Consider the following 24,048-nt stretch of genomic DNA (forward strand, 5'->3'; position numbering starts at 1 on the left):
AGGAATATCACGCCTTTCTTGACCACGTTGATGACACTAACCAGAAATCGAAAACTCCAAAACACATTCCCGTAGTATGTGACTTCCCTGATGTCTTCTCGGAGGACCTTCCAGGCTTACCTCCCAAACGACAGATTGAATTCAGAATCTACCTAGTCCCAGGAGCTACCCCCGTAGCTAAGTCACCCTACCGTCTAGCGCCCGCTGAATTGCAAGAGCTATCCGGTCAACTCAACGAACTGCTCAGCAAGGGTTTCATAAGACCGAGCTTCTCACCTTGGGGAGCTCCGGTCTTGTTCATGAAGAAGAAGGATGGGTCGTTTCAGATGTGCATTGATTATAGGGAGCTCAATAAACTAACGATCAAAAATCGCTATCCTCTCCCTCGTATCGACGATCTATTCGACCAACTACAAGGAGCAAGTTACTTCTCTAAGATTGATCTTAAATCCGGGTATCATCAGTTACGGGTGCTTGAGGAAGATGTTCCGAAGACAGCCTTCCGAACCCGCTACGGGCATTTTGAGTTGATAGTTATGCCCTTTGGACTAACTAATGCCCCTGCAGTATTCATGGACTTGATGAATAGGGTGTGTCGTCCATATCTAGATCAGTTCGTTATCGTCTTTATTGATGATATACTCGTCTACTCTCGGAGCGAGGAAGAACACGGGGATCATTTACGACGAGTCCTGAAAACACTACGGTCCGAGAAGTTATACGCGAAGTTCTCTAAGTGCGAGTTTTGGATCCGAAGAGTTGAATTCTTAGGGCACGTGGTCAGTGAAGACGGAATCCACGTGGATCCTTCCAAAATTAAGGCTATTGAGGACTGGTCGGCACCGAAGACGCCTACGGAAATTCGTCAATTTCTAGGCCTCGCTGGCTACTACCGCAGATTCATCCAAAATTTCTCTCAGATTGCGAAGCCTCTCACTATGCTAACACAGAAGGGTGTATCATTCGACTGGGAAGAGAAACAGGAGAAGGCATTTCAGACCCTGAAGCAAGCCCTATGCACCACACCAGTATTATCCCTTCCCGAAGGGACAAAAGATTTTGTTGTATACTGTGATGCATCTAATCAGGGGCAGGGTTGTGTCTTGATGCAACTAGGCAAGGTTATCGCTTATGCCTCAAGACAGCTAAAGACCCATGAAGTGAACTACACTACTCACGACCTCGAGTTAGGAGCGGTCGTCTTCGCACTAAAAATCTGGAGACACTACTTGTATGGGACGAAGAGCGTAGTGTACACGGACCATAAAAGCCTCCAACATATACTGAACCAAAAGAACTCAACATGCGACAACGTCGATGGGTCGAGCTACTTAACGATTACGACTGTGAAATTAGATATCACCCGGGGAAAGCCAACGTAGTAGCAGACGCTCTGAGTAGAAAGGAATATTCTGGTCGAAGGACCAAGTCATTGGCGATGACTATCCATTCGCATCTATCCACACAAATTAAAGAGGCTCAGCTGGAAGCCTTAAAGCCCGAGAACGTGACGGGAGAATCCCTGCGCGGAATGGATAAAAATCTAGAGGTTAAGGGTGACGGAGCCTACTACTTCATGGACCGGATCTGGACTCCACGTCATGGAGGTTTCAGAGATTTGGTCATGAAGGAAGCATACAGCACTCGCTACTCCATCCACCCGGGTTCAGATAAGATGTATTTGGATCTCAAAAAGCTATACTGGTGGCCGAACATGAAAGCGGAGATCGCTACCTTTGTGAGTCAGTGCCTTACTTGCGCGAAGGTTAAAGTCGAATATCAAAAGCCATCAGGACTCCTCCAGCAACCTGAGATACCGGAATGGAAGTGGGAGCGGATCACAATGGACTTTATCACCAAACTGCCCAAGACAGCGGGTGGATTAGATACCATTTGGGTCATCGTTGACAGGTTGACCAAGTCCGCACACTTCCTACCCATCAAAGAAACGGACAAGATGGAGAAACTCACGAGAACATACCTAAAAGAAATAGTACGACTGCATGGCGTCCCTATATCTATTATCACGGACAGAGATAGTAGATTCACCTCTAGGTTTTGGCAATCTTTGCAAAAGGCGCTAGGGACGAGGCTGGACATGAGCACAGCCTACCATCCGCAGACCGACGGACAAAGTGAAAGGACGATCCAAACCTTAGAAGATATGCTGCGAGCTTGTGTGATTGACTTCGGGAAATCGTGGGATACACACTTACCTCTCGTGGAGTTTTCCTACAACAATAGTTATCATACGAGCATCAAGGCAGCTCCATTCGAAGCCCTCTACGACCGGAAGTGCAGATCCCCTCTGTGCTGGGCTGAGGTGCGGGACACTCAGCTAGCTAAAGGGCGAGTTCCTGACAGCGCCCTCACTGGTCCGGAGATCATTCGAGAGACATCCGAGAAGATTGTACAGATACTTGAACGACTAAAGGCCGCTAGGGATCGACAGAAAAGCTACGCCGACAAACGAAGAAAACCCTTGGAATTCCAAGCGGGAGACCGAGTCCTTTTGAAGGTCTCGCACTGGAAGGGCATGATACGCTTCGGAAAGCGTGGAAAGCTGAACCCAAGGTACATAGGGCCCTTCGAGATTCTTGTCAGAATCGGCCCTGTAGCTTATAAACTCAACTTACCTCACGAACTAAGTAACATACATCCTACCTTCCACATCTCAAACTTGAAGAAATGTCTGTCTGACGAGACTCTCGTGATTCCCCTCGATGAGATCGAGGTCAATGAGAGCCTCAACTTCGTGGAAGAGCCTGCGGAGATTATGGATTGGGAGGTAAAACGAACGAAACAAAGCCGCATCCCAATTGTGAAAGTTCGGTGGAACGCCAAGCGAGGGCCGGAATTCACTTGGGAGCACGAGGACCAAATGAAACTCAAATCTCCCCATCTCTTCGCTTAATAGTATTGTAATTCTTATCTGTTTGAATTCTAAATTTCGGGACGAAATTCCCATAACGGGGGGATGATGTGACAACCCCATATATATTACCGTTACAAATCCCATCTTCACTAACGAGATGCGTTGCTATATGTTATTTTCTGTAATAATTGGAATCGTTAAATAGCAAATATCTAGTTGTTCATATGTCTCGATACTATCCTAAGTGATTATAACTTGTATGTGTAACCCCGTTTAACCAAATAGAGTTATATTACTTTTTCAACCACTTCACCTAGGTAAAAAGTTTTAACCCCGTTAAACTTTAGCATCGGGTAGCCGTGTATCGGGTGCAATACCCAAGACATATATAAGCAAATGAACACTACATTTCAACTCTTTTACCACACATTCACTCTCTCTCTCACTACTTTCTCTCTCTAGACCCGAACCCGACTCCAAAACCGCGATTTCCGGCTTCCAAAACGTAAGGACTTATTCCCTATCTTATTCTAAACATACTTCATTGTAATTAGAGGCCAAAAATCATAGAAAACAATGATCAAAAGGGAGTTTACGGCCTAAGAAGCCCCTTAGGCCGTAAACACCTAAAAACTTGCCAAAAGCCTCATTTTTCCTTCCTTTAAGCTCATATACTAATTAAGGGATTTACCTAGGGGAGTTTGGACATTAAAACATAAGAAATGGAGGCCTAAAAAGGAGTTTACGGCCCAAGCTTATGCTTAGGCCGTAAACACCCAAAAATCTTGGATTTAAGTCCCAAAAACTCATCTAGGGTGTTTAGTAATTTAGCCTTGACACTAGGAGATGTTTAAGTACATTAAACAACACCATTTGAGGACAAAAAGAGGAGTTTATGGCCAAGCCTAAGCTTGGGCCATAAACACCCAAATTTTATGTCAAACAAGTCCCAAAAAGTTATCTAGGGCATGTAAGGAAATTAGCTAAGGCCCTAGGAAGTGTGTTGTACCATTAAACACCCCATTTTGAAGCCAAATGAAGAGTTTACGGCCAAGGCTATGCTTGGGCCGTAAACTCTCCAATAATTATGCCAAAATGTCCCAAAACTCCCTATAAGGCCTTCTAGTAATTATCTAAGATGAAGGGAGGTGTGTTGTACCATTTAAACATCCATTTTGAGGGATTAAAGAGAGTTTACGGCCCAAGCACAAGTCTTGGCCGTAAACTCCCCAAAATGTCCCTAAATGAGAGTTTAAACCCTCCAAATTGGTTCAAAACACTTGCTATTAAATTAGGGAAGTGAAATAAGGCCTTAAACTTGCATTTTGAAGGACCACATGAGTTTACGGCCAAGCCTAGGGGGCTTACGGCCGTAAACTCCCAAGGAGTGGCCTTTGGGCCGTAAACTCCAAGGGAGTGAGCTCATGGACGCTCCCGTAAATCCTTCTTGGCCTTATACCACTCCCAGGAACCCCTTTAGGCCCTAAAACCCCAAATTGACGCTAAAATGCCTAAATACTTTAATGAAAAGCATAGAATGACTTATTCCTTGTAAAATACATATTTCATATGTCACTAGGGTCCGAAAAAGGTGCTCAAGTCGTTATTTGGTACCAAACGTTCAACCGACATTTTTACCCGATTTACCCGATTCGCCCGAATTACGCGATTTCAGGTGAGTTCATACCCCTTTAATGAACCTTTCAAATGTTTTATATGTTTTAGGGAGGGGATACAAGTTGATTATACATGTTTATGGAAAGTTATAAAAGATAATTATTCATGTTACAGAGATTAATCACATGTGATTCACTAACCGTATTTCAAATCACATGTGATTTATCACTATGCCTTATAAATGGATTTTACGTTTTCAAAACTGTTCCGGATAAACAACCAAGTTTTTAAATGTTTATTTTGAGCAATGCTTTTATTTATCAAATCTTCTTATAAATGGTAACCACACTGATATATTTATATAAGTAAGACTTGAAGGACTTAGGACCGATAGCTCGCCTTATTTCCTGTTCTTGTTTGATTGAGGGCTTAGGGTAGTGGTTATCTGTCCGACTGTCGTTGATTGCTTAGTTATATATCTTGTATATTAGTATGGGTTACGAATATTTCTCATTTCATTAGATGCCAAAATCACTAATATGACAAGAACCATACACACTAAGTTAACTATAATAAGTATAGTTAATGCTGCTACTACTACTACTCACTATAGTCACTACTCTCTACACTATAATCAACACTATTACCAGACAATACACTAGTAAAAGGGAATACACTACGAACTATACTAAATGACTACTACACTATAACAAAAGAGAAAGTACTAAACAGACGGCAACACACTAATCCACTATGAGATACTCTATTCGCTATTCACTACGACCGGAGTTTTCCGAAAGGAAGACGACACTACATGTATAGATCTATACGGGGCAGACGCTATTTCATCTTGACTGATAATTTCGGTCCGCGCCGTATAGGCCCAGGGATACCACTACTTCACTATACTGTGCATGACCGGGAAGGTCATGGGGTCCGCTATTACACACGCTATTGGTAACATACAAGAAATACACTATAATCACACTAGAATGCCAAACCAAATGTTAAGTTAATATCCCGAAGTAACCAAGAATCTAACTCTAAAGGAAACTAGTACCACTATTATTGACTTCAGGCATAACATACCGTATTGCATTTACTCATTTGAGAGTCACTATTATATTCTTACGATAAATGGTTTTCAAAGATGAACGACATGTTTTCTTAAAGATTTTCACTTACAACCTATTTTTGGAAAATATAGGATTTTCTGGGTTTTACTACTTCATATGACTGTAAATTGCAGCTTTTCACACTATCAGTTCTAATGCTTTCTATACGAAAACTCACACTAAACTCTTATGAACTCACCAGCTTTATGCTGATATTCGTTTTCAAAATAACTTGTATCCTCAGGTCAAAGATAGACAGGTACCGATGCAGTATTTTTGGAGAAGGTGGAGCATACAAGACCCATCTCTTATTTTTGATTTACTTTTGGTGTTTGTTGAACAATACAAAACACGCTTGTAAATAAATTCGCTATGTAAATGCAATGGTTGTATGTTTCTTGTTTACTATTATACAATTGTGATGATACTGTACATGACGTCCTCCACCCCGAAACGTATTCCGCCGTTATCGGTTTTGGGGTGTGACATTGAGTAGTTCAATGAATCTCAAAGAATCTAGTAATTTCATTTCATTTAATACCTAATTCCTTTTAATTTCGTTTTTCGTGGTGGAATTGGTAAATCATCATTTACCTACCTTCAAATAATTTACAATTGGATTACAGCATTCGTCTTTCGAATTGTGAATTATTGTGTTGGGTCCTAGCCTTAATATTTCATTTTGGGTGTTATATTAAGGATGCCTTATCTAATCAAAACTTTGTCCTTCTTCTTTTGCAGATGTATACCTCAAACAACGCTTCCGGTTCCCCTAACAACTCCTTGTCGCTCTTGAGCATTTATGAGAGGATCATGTTCGATGGTTCCAACTCAATGATTGGATCCAGAAAATTTGAATGGCCTTGTGTTACGAGGACAAAGAATATGTCCCGAACAAACCGTTAAACGAGATTAATGAGTCCAAAGCTATTCTTGAAGAAATAGCTGAGTATTGGGCTCACTACAAGGATGCTACTAAGGTGTCATGTATTATGGTAGCCACCATGATGTCCTGAGCTTCAACGATTCTACGAGGACTATTGGCCTTACGAGATGTGCAAGTACTTCATGGATACGTTGTTGGATAAGGTGTCTAAGTCCATAACTATTTCTGGTATGTACTTGACCCGACCCGGCATGGTCCATTTGGGTTGCATGGCACCATGCAATTGGATAGACTAAATGAGAGAAATAACACTTGAAGATTATTAATATATTATAAGTTTTAATATATTAATAATATTATTTGATTAGTTTGATCAAGAATTAATTTAGAATTAATTAAGTGATCAAAAGATAACTAATTAAATATATGGGTTGATTATGTAAATCATCCATATCTTGTGTAGTGGGCTAAGAGGCTCCATGGATTATCAAGTTGGGTTCCACCCATAGGATGCTCCATGGGAGTTACAAACCCATGGGTCATGGAAATGAAGAGTCATGACACATTAGGGTTTACATGGTGTAACCCTAGATGTGTCAACACTATATAAGAATCTCATTCTCCACCAAAATCGGATACACATATGAAACAAGAGGGCTAGGCCGATTTTAAGAAGTGTGTATTCTCTCAAAAGTCTTTCCAAGAGCATTTGGTGTTGTGTGAAGCATTTGAGGCATCACACTTGGGGTGCTAGGCTCACAAGGTTTCAAGGAACATAAGCAACAACAAGGTAAGTTATTCTATCTTTCATTCAAGTTAAAAATTGTTCCCCATGTATGCTAGATAGGAATATAACCTTGGAATTCAACTTTGCATGATAATTAGACAAACATAGATCCAAGGTTATTAGGGTTGCATGTACACTTAGGAAGTGTTAGAATGCTCAAAACCCATTAGTGGTATCAGAGCCTAGGCTTGTTTGTTTGTTATTTGTGCTTAAAAGTTGAAAAAAGTTGAAAAGCTTGCTGTCTGCCTGATGAACTCGCCGAGTCCATGGGGGGACTCGCCGAGTTCACTTGTATCTTCAACCTACTCGCCGAGTAGGTTCATGCACTCGGCGAGTAGGAGCCACATAGTGCAAATTTTTGACTTTAGTTGCTGGAAATGGACTAGAAACATTACCCTAAACTGTTTTGGTACTTGAAAACTTGTTTTAGATGGTGTAATGTCTTTGCTAATTCATTTACAACAACTAGTTATCAAAATTACAAAGTTTTAAGTGTAATTTTGATTCATGAAAGTGTTCATATTCATGTTCTTGATCTTATGATGTTTAGATGATCATAGGAATTATTTGTAACCTATGTGGTAGATTAATTCTTGATCATAATGTGTTTTAATGGAGTCCATAACTTGTCCTCAAGTTATGGAAAACCAAAAGTCACTTGAATTAAAACCATTAAAAGAACACAAGAGTTAGAAAAATGAAGAGTCTTCATTTTATTACTCTATTAAACTCATAAGTTACAAGAAATGAAAAGTTTTGAAAGTTTACAAAATTTGCCCTCAAGTTTTGGAACAAGTAAAGTCATGTTAAAAACTTTAGTTCCAACCCTTAGAATTTTAAAAGTTAAAATTCAACCCTTATACTTATATTATTATGATTTAATAATTATATATATATATATATATATATATATATATATATATATATATATATATATATATATATGTATGTATGTATAAGAACAAAGTCGTCTTACCGCTAGTACGTCTCATTCACGAAGCCGGTCTATAAGGTGGGTATAAGGTTGTTGCCTATAAAATGGCAACTTAATGGGTGTCCACTCTCACCCACCGCTTGCTTGACCGATGGAGGGTCGTTAGCCGAACGGGTAAGATAAGGACTTATAAATTCTCATTAAAATTATGATGAATATTATAAAGTAACTAAATGTTTTATTAAATTCCCAATATTAGTTACTTTAGGAAAAATGTGAATAAGGTGCTAATCCATGAAATTACACTTTACACTTTGTTTAAGTCGTTGGTGGAGCGTGTGTGGTTAACCAACACACTAACTTGGACTTAACAAGGTAGGTAAAAGGTGACTTAAGGTTTACTATAGTATTGGTGGAGCTTGTGTGGTTTACCGACACATCGATTGAGTGATAAACTTTAAGGGTGCCAAGTGATTTGCATGGTTACTTCACACCTCGTTTTGTGATCCTCGGTATCCCAGTCACAAAACTTCGAGGGCACACCCGAGATTGAAACATGCCTTTGAAAAGTTCATTGAATCTCAAAGAATCTAGGAATTTCTAAGAACCAATCAAAAACCTAATATTTAATATTTCGGTTTTCATGGTGGGAATTTGTGAATCGTCATTCACCTACCTTTCAAATATGTTATAGCTTGGAGTACGGCATACCTCTTCTAAGTTATAATATATTGTGATTGGATCCTAGCCTTAATATTACATTTGGGTGTTTTATTAAGGGCTCTCTTAATATCTATACTAATCTTGTCCTCTTCTTTCAGATGTCTTCAAACAATGCTACTTCTGGATCTAATCCTAATGGCTCATTTACCCTTATGAACTTGTGTGGGAAAGTCACTTTTGATGGGTCCAACTTCAATGAGTGGATCAGAAACATCAGGATGATTACCCACTACGAGGACAAAGAATATGTCCTTGACAAGGAGCTTAAGGAGATTGATGAGACCACTGCAACTCCCCAGGAGATCGCTGACTTTCAGGCACATGAAAGGGATGCTACGAAATTGGCATGCATCATGATGGCCACAATGACAGTGGAACTCCAAAAGTCCTATGAGGATTTCTACCCTTATGAAATGCACCAAGATTTGATGGAAAGATACCATCAAAGTGCATGACAAGAGAGGTATGGAATCATCTGCTCCATGATAACAACCATGATGAAGGACGGGGAATCCATCACGAGCCACATGCAGAAAATGCAAAGGTATGTGGATCGGTTGCTGAAGCTTAATGTGAACTTCCCTGAGGAGCTTGCAATAGATATCATTTTGCACTCCTTACTACCGTGCTATGATCAATTCCGCATGACATATCACATGAATAAGGAAGAGGTCACACTCAGCAAACTTCAGGGACATCTCAAGACTGCAGAAACAGGTCTTAAGGGGAAGTAGGTTGTTAACACTCTTACTCCAAACTGCACTCCGGTTTTGGCAATCGGGAAAAGTCGAGGGAAGAAGAGAAAGAGCTCTTCAAAGGGTACCAAGGCTCGGACCCTTGATGGCTCTTCTTCAAGTGGAACCAAGAAAGGTTTCGTCACTCCTTCTTCTGACCCAAAAGAGGCTGAATGCTTCTATTGCCATGAAAAATCACATTGGAAGCAGAACTGCCCAAAATACCAGCAAGATGTGAAGGATGGGAAAGTTAAACCCAACCATCCAGGTATTTACACTATCATTTATATAACTCACCCCATTCTAAATCTTGGGTCCTTGATACCGGTTGTGGTATTCATATTTGTTCTGACTTGCAGGGACTAAGAAGAAGTGAGAATGTGGAGCAAGGAAGAATAAAGTTAATCATGGGGAATAGGAAAGTTACACCTGTCACCAAGATTGGAGTTTATACTTTGTCGCTAAGTAGTGGGTTAAATTTAGATTTGAATAAATGTTGTTATTCGCCAGAAATGGCAAGAAATATTATTTCCTTTCATGCATTGTACAAACAAGGGTTTACCTTTTCATTTAATAATGAAGTTGGTTCTATTGATGCTTTCTTTAATAATGTTCTTTATTTTAAAGCATTACCTTGTGATCGTGTGTATAAAGTTGTATCTGTTGTAAATAACTTAGGAAATAATGTTTCGTGTATTGATTCACTTAATAATAATAACTTGGATAAAGCATCATTATGGCATTGTAGTCTTGGACATATAAGCAAGAAACGCATAGGCCAACTCCAAAAGGATGGAGTCTTGGAGTCGTTTGACCTAAAGTCAGATGATAGTTGCGAATCGTGCTTGCTTGAAAAAATGACAAAGTCACCCTTCACAGGCTCGTGTGAGAGGGGTGAAGGTTTGTTGGACCTTGTACACATGGATGTGTGTGGACCATTCAAACATGCCACAAGGGATGCTAATCGTTATTATTTGACTTTTACTGATGATTACAGTAGATATGGATATGTCTACTTAATCAAGCATAAGTCAGAGACTTTCGAAAGGTTTAAGGAATTTAAACAGGAAGTCGAGAATCAATTGGGCAGGAACATTAAGATGCTTTGATCCGGTCGAGGTGGTGAGTATCTTAGTTCAGAGTTCCTCGGCTATCTTAGGGAATGTGGGATTGTCTCACAATTGACACCTCCCAGGACACCACAGTTGAATGGTGTGGCTGAGAGGCGTAATCGAACCTTGTTGGATATGGTTCGTTCCATGATGAGTCGAGCTTCGCTACCAATCTCATTCTGGGGGTATGCCTTAGAGACTGCCGCCCATATCCTTAATCTAGTCCCTATAAAGAAAGTTGCCAAAACTCCTCACGGGATGTGGACTGGTAAAGTACCCAAACTAGAACACATCAAGATTTGGGGTTGCGAGGCTTTTGTGAGACGCGAGACTCATGATAAGCTCGAACCCCGAAGCGAGAGGTGTATTTTCATCCGCTACCCACAACAATCCTTTGGTTACCTCTTCTACAGACCTAGTGAAAATGTGGTCTTTGTAGCTAGGAGGGCTTTCTTTCGAGAGAGAGAGAGAGAGTTCATAAGCCAAGGAAACAGTGGGATGCAAATTGATCTTGAAGAAATTCAAGAGTCAAGCGGTGAAGGAACTTCAAACCCTAGCACTCAACTTAAGGAGGAAACTCCTGTTGAGCCAATTGACAAGTCTGAACCTTTGAGGCGTTCCACAAGAGTTAGGAATGATCCTGAGCATTACTATGGATTCCATATTACTGCAGAAGGAGATACAGTTATCAGTGATGAGACACTGATAGGTCTCGATGAACCTAACAGTTACGCGGAAGCCATGGCAGGCCCTGCGTCAACCAAGTAGAAAGAGGCAATGGACAGCGAAATACAGTCCATGTATGACAATCAAGTTTGGAACGTGGTTGATAATGTATCAGGTCGTAAGACAGTAGGGTGCAAATGGATCTTCAAGAAGAAGACCGACATGGATGGTAAAGTACACACTTATAAGGCTCGACTGGTTGCAAAGGGCTTCTCTCAAATTCCTGGAGTGGACTATGATGAGACCTTTTCTCCAGTAGCCAAGATTAAGTCTATTAGGGTTCTGTTAGCCATAGCTGCATTTCATGACTATGAAATATGGCAAATGGATGTCAAAACTGCTTTCCTTAATGGAAAGTTGGCTGAAGATGTTTACATGAGTCAGACATAAGGTTTTGTCAGCAACGAGTATCCTAATAGAGTGTGTAAGCTTGAGAAATCCATTTATGGATTGAAGCAAGCACCTCGTAGATGGAATCTTTCCTTTGATGAAAAGGTCAAGGAATTTGGCTTTTCTAGGAGTGAAGATGAGTCTTGCGTGTATGTCAAGGCTAGTGGGAGTATAGTTAGCTTTTTGGTATTGTATGTGGATGACATACTACTCATAGGAAATGACATCCCAACTCTGCAGGAAGTTAAGTCCTGGCTTGGGAAGTGTTTCTCTATGAAGGACCTAGGAGAAGCTGCCTATATTCTAGGGATAAGGATCTTGAGAGATCGGAGTAAAAGACTAATTGGACTTAGTTAGAGTACCTACTTGGATAAGGTGCTGAAGAGATTCAGCATGCAGGACTCCAAGAAAGGAGAGTTACCCATCCAGAGTAACGCCAGATTGAGTAAGACACAAAGCCCTAACACTGAGGCTGAGATAGCAGAAATGAGTCGAATACCTTATGCTTCGGCTGTAGGATCAATCATGTATGCTATGACATGTACTCGACCTAATGTAGCCTTTGCCCTGAGCATGGTTAGCAGGTATCAGGGGAACCCTGGCAAGGCACACTGGACTGCGGTAAAGAACATCCTCAAGTACCTACGGAGAACTAAGGACTGGGTCCTTACCCTCGGTGGGAGTGATGACTTGAGAGTTGTAGGGTATAGTGATGCTAGCTTCCAGACTGATAGGGATAATTTCCGCTCTCAGTTGGGCTGGGTCTTTACCCTAAACGGAGGAGCAATTTCTTGGAAGAGTTCCAAGCAAGAGACAGTGGCTGATTCAACTTGTGAATCAGAGTATATCACAGCTAGCGAGGCGGCAAAGGAGGCGATATGGCTAAAGAACTTCATTGGAGATCTTGGAGTTGTACCAGCTATTAAAGAGCCAATGGAAATTTTCTGTGATAGTTAAAGCGCTGTTGCCTTAGCCAAGGAACCAAGGGATCACGGGAGATCCAGACACATCGACAGAAAATACCATTTCATCAGACATCGAATAGAAGAAGGACTCCTCAAGGAAAAGAGGGTATCATCGGATGAGAATCTAGCAGATCCCCTCACGAAGGGACTGACTCGGGTTAAGCATCTCCAGCATGCTCGGAGTATAGGGCTGAAGGATGATATTAGATTTAGTAGTTAGATAACCTTGAAATTTGTAAAGTGTAATTGACATTAGATGATGAATAAAAAGGTGTTTTATTTATGAGTAAAGTGTTGCTATCTCTTGTCGATTGTTTACTATATTTCTTTTGCATGTTTTGACTTCCAAAATAATTATCTTTGGTATATCATATTATTCGAACCTCCATAGTCGGTCATATGTCGGAAGTAGGTATGAATCAAGACTTTCATGATTGGTTGCAGAGGTCTAAGTTGTTGGACATGGCTACAACACTCATGAGTGTTCATAAGTTTTGAGCATTGGACTCAACCCACGCTCACTGGAATCACTTCATGGAATTTATCTCGAGTGATTGTGAGATGGTAATATCATATAAGTCTTAAAACCTAGAGATATGATTTGTTACTTATGAGTTGGTTATGCATTGATTGTACGAAAACGCATTGGTAACTCAATGTTATAAAACATTCTCTTGTGCATAATTCAATGAGTAGTAGAACAAACATATGAGTCGAAATTTATATGTTCCTTCTTGTATTAGAAGCTGATATCTGGGCCCCTCGATGATTTTGTTTTGACCTATATACCGGGCCCGGTCAGAACTAAGTTGATGTGTTCAATTAAGTTCTTTGTCAAACAAATTGGAAATCGGGAAACAAACTGCTGGATAATAAGTAAGACATTGTTCCATGTATTTGTCCGGCTGATATCTAGAACAGAGAATTATATGATCACTTATCTTAAATGGCGTATCATCATCTTCTCAGTTCCGAGAGACCTTGAAAGAGCTACGATTGCCGATCGGTTCCTGAAGTCATACTTGGATTTATAGTTATTAGACTTATCCAAGTGGGAGATTGTTGGATAAGGTGTCTAAGTCCATAACTATTTCTGCTATGTACTTGACCCGACCCGGCATGGTCCATTTGGGTTGCATGGCATCATGCAATTGGATAGACTAAATGAGAGAAATAACACTTGTGGTTTATTAATATATTATAAGTTCTAATATATTAATAGTATTATTTAATTAGTTTGATCAAGAATTAATTTAGATTTAATTAAGTGATCAAAAGATAACTAATTAAATATGTGAATTGATTATGTAAATCATCCATAACTTGTATAGTGGGCTAAAAGGCTCCATGGATTATCATGTTGGGTTAAACCCATAGGATGCTCCATGGGAGTTACAAACCCATGGGTCACGGAAATGTAGAGTCATGACACATTAGGGTTTACATGGTGTAACCCTAGATGTGTGAACACTATATAAGGAACATACTATCCACCAAAATTGGCTACACAAGTAGAAGTGAGGGCTAGGCCAATTTTAGAGTGTGTGTATTCTCTGAAAGGTTATTCCAAAGGCATTTGGTGTTGTGTGAAGCATTTGAGGCATCACACTTTGGGTGCTAGGCTCACAAGGTTTCAAGGAATCAAAATAAACTACACGGTAGGTATTTGTAGCTATCCTTTTAGGTTTAAAGTTCCCATGTATGCTAGATCGGATTATGAACCTTGGAAACCAAATTTTGCATGTATTTAGACAAGCATAGATCCAAGGTTTATTAGGGTTGCATGTACACTTAGGAAGCGTTAGAATGCTCAAAACCCATCATGACTGTGATAAGACCTTCTCACCAGTGGCCAAGATCAAGTCTGTTAGGGTTATGTTAGCCATCGTTGTGTTTCATGATTATGAAATTTGGCAAATGGATGTCAAAACCGCTTTCTGTCACACCCCAAAACCGGAACGACGGAAACGTTTTGGGGTGGAGGACATCATGTTTAGTATCACAAGACATGTATCATAGTAATCAAAGTAATGAACAACCATTTCATTAGAAAGAAAGTGTTTACAAAGTATGTGTTCACAAAACATAGAATACATAAGCAAATAACAAAAAAAGATTTGAAGCTATTATGCTCCATCTTCTGAATTCCCAACGCGAGTACTTGCCTACTAGTCTCATGAAAATACAAGTTATTTTGAAAGAGTTGATCAACAATTAAGATGGTGAGTTCATAAGATTTTAGTGATGTAAGTAAGTTGTAGAAACCTTAGTAAGTTGTAGTAATTTGTAAGTTTTGTTTAGAAAAGTTCGTCTGTTCCTCCAAAAAATCCTATATTTCCTACTTTAATGAAAGATAAGTAAAAACGAGTCTACAATCCTTTCTATGAGTATTAAATGAATACAAGTTATATAAATCTCAGAGTAAAGAAACAATCGATTGTGTGTATCTGCCCTAAGCCCACAACCAAACAAGGAACAGGGAATGAGGCGGATGACACACATCCCATTGGTTGTTAGATCCTTGCTGTATATAACCATGGCGTATTCCCTTGTTACTCGTGGAGTTAATTGTAATAGTTCCTTTATATTTAATGAAAAGATTCTTTAAGAAAACCCTTATTTCTTATAATAAAATGTTGACCACAGTGGTTATTTCTGTTATCAATTGGTTTATACTCGTTATATATAATCTAATATCAAATAGATGGTTAATTGTATGAATCTGCCCTAAGCCCACAACCAAACAAGGAACAGGAAGTAAGGCAGAAAGCACACATCCAACTACCTATTGGATATTAATAATATATAAACATGATGTATAAACTAAGGTATTATAGAGTTAACCACCTAAGGTCCTTTAATTTTATACTGGTTTAATAAAATGGATTAAACCCTTTACTGGTAAGTTTCTAGTTTTGTATACCAAAAGTTCTGATTTGAAAAGTATGCTTTGTACTAGAAAACTGTGCATTGAATTAGTGTCCTATGACTTGACTCATACCTGGTACCCCTTATGATGACTTAATGTATACTGAACATATATATATATATATATATATATATATATATATATATATATATATGTGTGTGTGTGTGTATATATATATATATATATATATATATATATATATATATATATATATATATGTATGTATACACATTCTATTGTGTGTTCTCTTATGTTATCGTGCCTCGTATCTAGTATGAATTGAACCTCTAAACTATCTCTATACTAGTATGTGTACTTGAACTGTTATTGAAAAGACTCATTTATCTACTAAGTTATGTGTGTTCTTTAAAAACGGAGTTTTGTTAAACTATAAAGCAACATAACTTTAAAAGAGTTTTGAAATGTTTTGATCACTCATATAATACATAAGCAATTTTTTTTAAAGATGTTTATAACAAACATTTATACAATTAACATTGTGTTCAACTTGTATTCCCCTCCCCCCCCCCCCCCCCCCCCCCCTTAAAAGCATTTAAAACAGTTAAAAGATACATTACAGGGTATGAACTCACCTATTGCGGGTGATTCAAACGAATATGAGCGTAAGGATGAGAAGTTCCACAAATGAAGTCCCGAGACTTAACGAATCCTAAATGACATATAATGGAATATATTGACATAAATACAGTGTTTAGAAACAACCAAATGCAAGGAAACACCTCACGAGACTAGGAAACACTTTGACCAAGTGTTGGAATCACATGTGATTCATCTAAGGAGTGTTTAAGGCCAAGAAAAGGTGTTTACGACTAGGGTGTAAACTCATGGCCGTAAACTCATGGAAATGTGCATAAGAGGGTGTTTCAGTGCTAGGGAAACTTGAGGGACCATTTCTCTTTACAAGGATGAGCAAAACCAATGTTTTGGAGGGTGTTGAGGTGTTTACGGCCAGGGTGAAAACTCATGGCCATAATCTCATCTAATGGACTTATTTTGGGTCTTAAAGGCAACGAGTTTCAAAGGTACAAGTGTTCTAAGGGTTGGCAAGGGTCTAGAAGTGCTTTGGGCTCAAAACACCACACTTTTAAGGGTTATGAGTTTGATGAAGTTTTAAGGCTCTAATCATGCGTTCCAACTAGATAACAAGTTAAAGAGAGAGTAGTTATGATATAGAGGCTTGAAATGGTGATTAAGGTCCAAGAACACTAGTGTGTGTTCTTGGTGAAATGAAGAACACTTGAAGATCTATCAAAATGAAGAGATTTGATGGATGAAATCATGGAATGATACTAGTTAATGAAGGATATCAACTAATCAAAGGTTAGAACACTTACATTTTGGAAGATCTAGGATGAAAAGTCGATGATACTTGAGAGGATTTGGGAGTGTTCTTGAGGTGAAAATGAAATAATGAAAGAAAAGTGAAGGGAAGGAGTCTTATAGGGGACTTTTCGGCCATGGTTGAGTTTACGGCCGTAAACTCCATGTTTACGGCCGTAAACTCCACATGTTGTAGTTTAGGGATTTAGTGTTGTACAGTGAAGCTAACATGTATTTTCTAACACTCATTCCTTGAATGTACTAGGCTTAGAACACTCAAACAGACTCTAAGGTGTTGTTTGATTTTTCGAAGCGAAAATTTATGAAGTCTGCGGACCACCTCTACAATCCTCTGTAGCAGAGGAGGTGGAACAAACGGCTGCAGCCTATAATAAGAAGCATGTTTGTTTTTTAACATTTGCAGACAGTTGTAGTAAATTGAAATTTAAATAAACTAATTTTATAAACTGAAAATAGTTCTCAACACCGAAATTTAATAATTCTAGTCTTAAAACAGTGAAATAATAATAAAAAGAACATGTAAAAAAAAAAAATATAAAACTTTTAAAAAAAAACTTAAAAAAATGTAAATGAAGCTAATAGTTTTATTCTAGAAAAAAACTAATTTTAAAAAACATTAAAAAAGAAAATAATAAAAAAAACTAAGAACGTATTGCAAGTGATGTCTACAAAGTTCGTAAAAAATTACACACATTATAAAACATACAACTGAAATTGAAAATATTATTAATAGAAATGGTAAAAAAAAAATTAAAAAAGTCAAGTAAAAAAAAACGTGGAAACTATAAAAATAAATTGTATCACATCCATAAATAAACATTTAAGAAAATCAAAGTTTAAAAAAAAAAGTTATACAAAAATTCTTAAAAAAACACTTGGAAAAAATGAAAGCTGAAGAGGTTAGAAGAGGTAAGTCAAGTGTTGCGCCACGCAGCACACGCGCAGAGGTAAAGTGTTGCGTATGTGCTGCGCTGCGCAACAATAAGTGGTTTGAAGAGGTTTATATAAAAAACAAACAACACCGAAATTGTGCTAAATGATAGCAGGAGTGAGTTTGACACTGCGTTGAGTTGACTGACTGAGCTTTCAAAGCAAAAAAATTTCGGGTTGTCAGTTCATCCCCCCGTTAGATGAAATTTCATCCCGAAATTAACTTTGTTACAGTATTACGGGGGTTGTGCTCCTCTAATTTGCAGAATACCCAGTTGTAGACCTGGTAACTTTGCCCTAGTGTTCATGATAGGACTCATACTTGGTCCATCTATCATTAACTCGTGTATACAAGTCGTATATAATTTAGGATTAGTAAGACGGTCGGATGTGCGACTTTGCCCCAAGTCCACAACCAAACAAGGAATAGGAGATAGGGCGGAAACACACATACTATATCTGCTTAATCATAATCATATATCACCCTCGCAAATACGCTGAATAGTAATAGGTAGGCTGTGACAACCCGAAATTTTCATTTGTATAAACTCTGCAATCAAGCACATCAAAAATTTGCCAAATTCATCTCAAAACATTTTTGGCCGGATTTAAGCCCGTTCGAGTATTTAATTTTATATTCGTCCAGTAAACAAAAGAAATAAGGAAGTATACTTCAGAGTTTGTCGTATATCACGTAAGTCGCGAAACTCCAAAAGTTTGGAGTTTACGGACGTAAAAATGGAGTTTACGGTCGTAAACCCCAAAGAGTATAAATATGACACTTAGTCATTTTAGCTCATTTTCACTTCCTAGCCCAAGAACACTCAAGATTCTCTCACAAGTATCATATCACTTTTCCGTCAAATCCGCCAAAATGTAAGAGTTTTCTTCCTAGATTCGTTCATATAAAACTTAATCTAGTGTTTTTAGATGATTTCATCCATGAAATCTTGTCTTTTCCATAGATCTTCAAGTGTTCATCAAGAACACCAAGAACACACACTAGTGTTCTTGGCCAAAATCGATCATTCAAGCTCCTAGATCGTAAGTACACTTTCCCTAGCTTCTTGTGTGCTTAACACCTTCTATAGCTTGTATAAGTGACTAGAACCTTGCATGCATAAGATAGAACCACCAAAACACGAAAGAAATGGGCACACATGAGTTCACAGCCGTAAACCCATGTGTTTACGACCGTAAACTCCCAAGGAGTGGTCCAAGGACCTTAAACTCCAAAGGGAGGTCATTTCGAGCCCTAGTCACTTCTTAAGCCCTTGATTCGAGTCTAGCATAATTCCTTGAGTGGTTTAGGACCTTTGAACACCCAATGACACCACTTCCATGAGTTTACGCCCATAAACTCATGGGGGAAGTGGTCCAGAAACCGTAAACACCCCTAAGGGCCACCATTTGAGGAGTAAACTCCAATGTGAGGCCATACTCTCTTTATATGCAACCCTTGGTACTCCTAACACTTGTAGCAAAGTGTTTTCATGCTCTAGGATGTCCTTACTTACATATTTAGTTGTTAAATGACTAATTAGATACTTAAATGCATCATTACAAGTTAAATAGGATTCACGTGTGTGTTCAAGTCCTCACTTGACACTTAACATCCTATACCGTCCGTTCATTCAAGTCACCCACGTCAGTGAATTCATACCCCGAAATTAACATTTTAAATGTTTTTAAATGATTTTATGGGGGGGGGGGAATACAACTTGAACAATAGAATTATTATATCAATCACATGTGATTAATAACTGTATAGCAAATAGATTTCTGCATGTTAAACTGTTTTATCTAGCTAAAGGTTTTCAAAACTTGTTTTATAAACCGACATCAAGTCATGAATTCTTATTTATAAGTTTTTCCAAAGTTTTACCGTAACTTCTTTTTATACTCTTGTATTGTTAAATTCATGCCTGTATATGTATAGTTATATAAGTAATGTTTAAAGGACTTAGGAAGGCTAACAGGCTTTAATTCCTTTTCCTTGTTTGGATGTGGCTTTAGAGTATCAGTTATCCGTCCGAAGGTTGTTTAAATATTAGTTATATATCATGTATACATATGTAGTCATAAAGGTTCCATCAGCCAGATCATCATCCTTTGGGTAGCAAAGGCATCTAAATAACTTCTCAAGTAAACTATAATAGGTATAGTTTAGAAACCAACTATAAAATTCATGAAAAGAGAACATAGTTATAACTATATTCTAAACACTTATACTTTTTAATAAAGAGAAAGGTTATAGAAATCGAACCACGAGATACATCCTTATGACACGGATTCCACCGTTGTCAAGTTGGTAACCAGAGCCTCCTGGAGGGAGGGTGGGCATTGTGTTCACAGCTCTAAATGGGAAAGACACTCCCACATCCTGAATTCTAGCTACAGTCCCGGCCAACCAAGCCATGAGGTTTCATTCCGATGCCAGCAGGTCATCAAGTATTTGATTGTCAATCAATATGGTTACGAGTATCTTCAAGTTACCTTGTAATTCATGGCTTTAAGTTAATAAGTGTCATCATGGTATTTTCTTTATCATTATATATATCTTCCTAGTTATACACTAGGCCGCCTTTTAAATCTTTAAATAAACCTACTTAGGATTAAAGATTCTCTTAGACTTTGCAAGACGTATTGCTCATTTGATACTGTCTGGAGTCTGTACTTCTTTCTTTTAGACTTTGCAAGACGTATTGCTCATTAGATACTGTCTAGAGTCTGTACTTCTTTCTTTTAGACTTTGCAAGATGTTTTGCTCATTTGATACTGTCTGGATTCTGTACTTCTTTCTTTTAGACTTTGCAAGACGTATTGCTCATTTAATACTGTCTGGAGTCTGTACTTCTTTCTTTTAGACTTTGCAAGATGTATTGCTCATTTGATACTTTCTGGAGTCTGTACTTCTTTCTTTTAGACTTTGCAAGACATATTGCTCATTTGATACTGTCTGGAGTCTGTACTTCTTTCTTTTTTGCTCATTTGATACTGTCTGGAGTATGTACTTCTTTCTTTTAGACTTTGCAAGTCGTATTGCTCATTTAATATTGTCTGGAGTCTGTACTTCTTTCTTTTAGACTTTTCAAGATGTATTGCTCATTTGATACTGTCTAGAGTCTGTACTTCTTTCTTTTAGACTTTGCTAGGCGCACTGTTCATCCGATACCGTCTGAAGTGTGTACATCATCCTTTTAGACTCTCCGAGGCGTGTGGTTCATTCAATACCACCTGGAGTCTATGTGTTATTTACTTTTAGCCCACAACGTTACCGCTGAGGTAAAAATATTATTTTCCCTATTACTTGTGATTATGATCTTCTCACATATTCTTTAAAGTATAAATCATATTTTGATAATGATAGTACCCTTAATGGGAAAATGCTTCTTAAACATAAAAACAGATGGGTCTTGGTAGAGGACTGCTTTTAATAGAGATACTCCTTGGTTTAAACATAAAATAATTGGGTCTTGGTAGAAGACTACTTTTATTAGAAAATATAGGATTTTCTGGAAAGGATTCTAATACTCTGTAAACTCAAATCACCGTCATTATGTGTGATCATTTTTGAAGTAAAACATGTATTTATACCAATGTCATTAAATACTTATGAACTCACCAGCATTTAAAAATGTTGATACTCGCTTTCAAAAATAACTTGTATTCTCAGGTCATCGGTAGACAGGTACACTCCGGGAGCTTTTGTGAAGACAGCCTAGTGCCGAGCTGCATTATATCTTATTCTCTGTATTTACCTTTTTGTTGTTGCTAAATGTAACCTATGTAAAATTATTATTATTAATGCAATGGTTGTTGTATTTTGATTACTATACTGCATATGTTGTGATACTTGACATGACGTCATCCACCCCAGAACGTTTCTGCCGTTCTCGGTTTTGGGGTGTGACAGATTGGTATTAGATCATTGTTTATAGTGAGCTCAGTATATCTAATCATAAAAGATATACAAGCTATAAATACTTTGGGATAAAACACTCTAACCAAGAATTATACTTTAAAATATAACCATATTTTTACAAAGTATAAGAACATCCTATAATCTAAACACCCGAACAAAGTATCACAAGAAGAACCAGAATAAAAGTCTTCGGATGTTGACCATTACCGTCAAACCTGGGCAGTTATATAATCGTAAGTTGGAATAAATATAACCTTATCAACTATATTTATTCGAGATGCGAGTAATGTGTGCTCGGGGGTGATGGTGGTGTTGCAACAAGTCTGAAATTTACCAAATAGGAATGCTAGAGCCAAATATAAAGTTTAAAAATACTATAGGAGTATTTTATGACACTAAAAGATTCACAATAAACCCATAAATAACCTTGTGTGAAAAACTAAAAAGATCCATATTTATATACCTATGATTATAGAGTGTATACTCCCAATGTTATATATAGTAAGGATCTCATAGCCTAAGAATGGGTGGTTTCGCTCTACTTCCTTTTCCTTGTTTGGATGTGGATATAGGGTAGTATCACATATTCGAAGGCCTGTCAGATCTAAGTTATATATGATTTGTGTACGCTATGTAATTGCAGCAGGACTCGATATGGATCACCCAGTGAAATATTTTAATAATCTCTTAGGATTCTTTAGACATTTCCATTCTCGCACGAACCCTTTAGAAAACCTTATCCACTTCAGCAATCGGCAGAAGGGTCGATTCAAACCCAGAAGAGGTTCATTGAGAAGGTTTCCAATTAGGAAATAAATGAATAGGGATGAGACCGTTGAAACCACCTTGAGCCTATACCTTTTAGGGACATCAGTGGGAAATTCGCCCGAACTTCCGATATTCCAGTCATCCATCATAAAGTGATGACACTTAGAGTCAGAATCGGAAGTAAGATGGAGTAGAAATTTAATATGTATACAAGATAAGAGAACCTTAGATAAGTACCCGAAGAAAGCCAACGCCTTTTCCAGTCAGGGATAAGAGGTGGATAGAGGGAGCCAATGCATGGAACCCGAGAAGTGTCTTTTCCTCTTTATCGTCACACTAATAAATCCATAAAATAATACAATTTAGTGAGTTAGTGATTACACTACTCACACTATGTGTTAGGCAAATCGTCTTTCCCGTCGCAAGTAATACGAATAGATCGGATCTCAAAACCTCGATTGAGAGTGTTTAGCCATAAGTTTTCGTGAGCCTTTCCTTTCGTGATCTTCGTTCTGAACTTCTCTCAAATCTTTTCAAAGCCGGAGAGTGAATCTCTCCAATGTAAAGATAACTTAGTGGGAACGACACCCATTTTATGGCTTTCCGATAGACTTACTCCTGTCCTGTTACCTAGACTGCATCATAGGGATGTAGGTCGACACTCAGATAACCATAATTGGAGGTGCGGGAAAATTTATGCTTGTCATAGTAAAGAAAGATATGTCTAGGGTTAACCATCGTCTCTCATAATCTTGTGTTCCTTTTCGTGTAGAAAAAACCATGCCTCCGAAGAAGCATAACCAATCCGTTAGTAAAACACAGGTCCATCAATTCGATGAAGCTACGTTTCGAGCTGAAGTTTCGGCAGCCGTAGAAGTTGTCATGGCTCATTTGAACGCTAACAATGCCGATGTTAGCAGGAGCCCTATTGGGAATCCCGATCAAAGCAATGGACAGCAGCAACCACCACCGGTGTGTACAACCACCCAAGAACCCTAACCAAACCCACTGAAAAGAAAGTTTAAGAACGAGGAGGGAAGTACCTCGACTCAAGGACCTTCCGAAGAGCAACGAGCTAAAGGGGTCAATGCCTCTGTCAACACTCCCGTCTCGACTCCAAGAAGACCATACCTAGGAAACCTTCTCCGCTGCAGCAAGTGTGACTTCCATCATCATGGTATCTGTCAGGAACCCTCTTGTGTTAGGTGCAACATGAAAGGGCATACCGCTCGCAGCTGCAGAACCCCGGTTGAGTTCATTACATCAACCA

The sequence above is a fragment of the Lactuca sativa genome, chromosome 5 (assembly GCF_002870075.4).
Source record: "Lactuca sativa cultivar Salinas chromosome 5, Lsat_Salinas_v11, whole genome shotgun sequence".
NCBI lineage: Eukaryota > Viridiplantae > Streptophyta > Magnoliopsida > Asterales > Asteraceae > Lactuca > Lactuca sativa.